We start from the raw sequence: 547 nt of genomic DNA, 5'->3' as shown, positions 1-547 counted from the left end.
CGCCCTTTCAACACAACATACATCTTCAGCACAGTGCAGTTTGAACCTCGCCCTTTCAACACAACATACATCTTCAGCACAGTGCAGTTTGAACCTCGCCCTTTCAACACAACATACATCTTCAGTACAGTGCAGTTTGAACCTCGCCCTTTCAACACAACATACATCTTCAGCACAGTGCAGTTTGAACCTCGCCCTTTCAACACAACATACATCTTCAACACAGTGCAGTTTGAACCTCGCCCTTTCAACACAACATACATCTTCAGTGCAGGCTCCTCGCGGGGGGGGGGTCCGTTTTCCCGCCATTCGCCAAGGATTGCCAGGAGAGCCCGCGTGCTGAGGTGGTTTGTTCGCTGTGTGAAGGACGGAACACCCCTTTTCCTGTTAAGCCTGAAGCTTTTCAAAGCTTTTCATGAAAGAAGATAAGGACATTGTTACATAGGCTAATGAAGTCCCAGCTTACAGCTGGAGATGCTTTTGAAGTAAAAAACCATAACGATGTTGAGTCTTTGATCTTCCTTATGAAATATCCAGAGGATCCAAC

This window comes from Salvelinus fontinalis, chromosome 40 (genome assembly GCF_029448725.1).
Source record: "Salvelinus fontinalis isolate EN_2023a chromosome 40, ASM2944872v1, whole genome shotgun sequence".
NCBI classification, from domain to species: Eukaryota; Metazoa; Chordata; class Actinopteri; order Salmoniformes; family Salmonidae; genus Salvelinus; species Salvelinus fontinalis.
The sequence above is the reverse complement of the archived record's forward strand: the minus strand, read 5'-3'. Positions refer to the sequence as shown.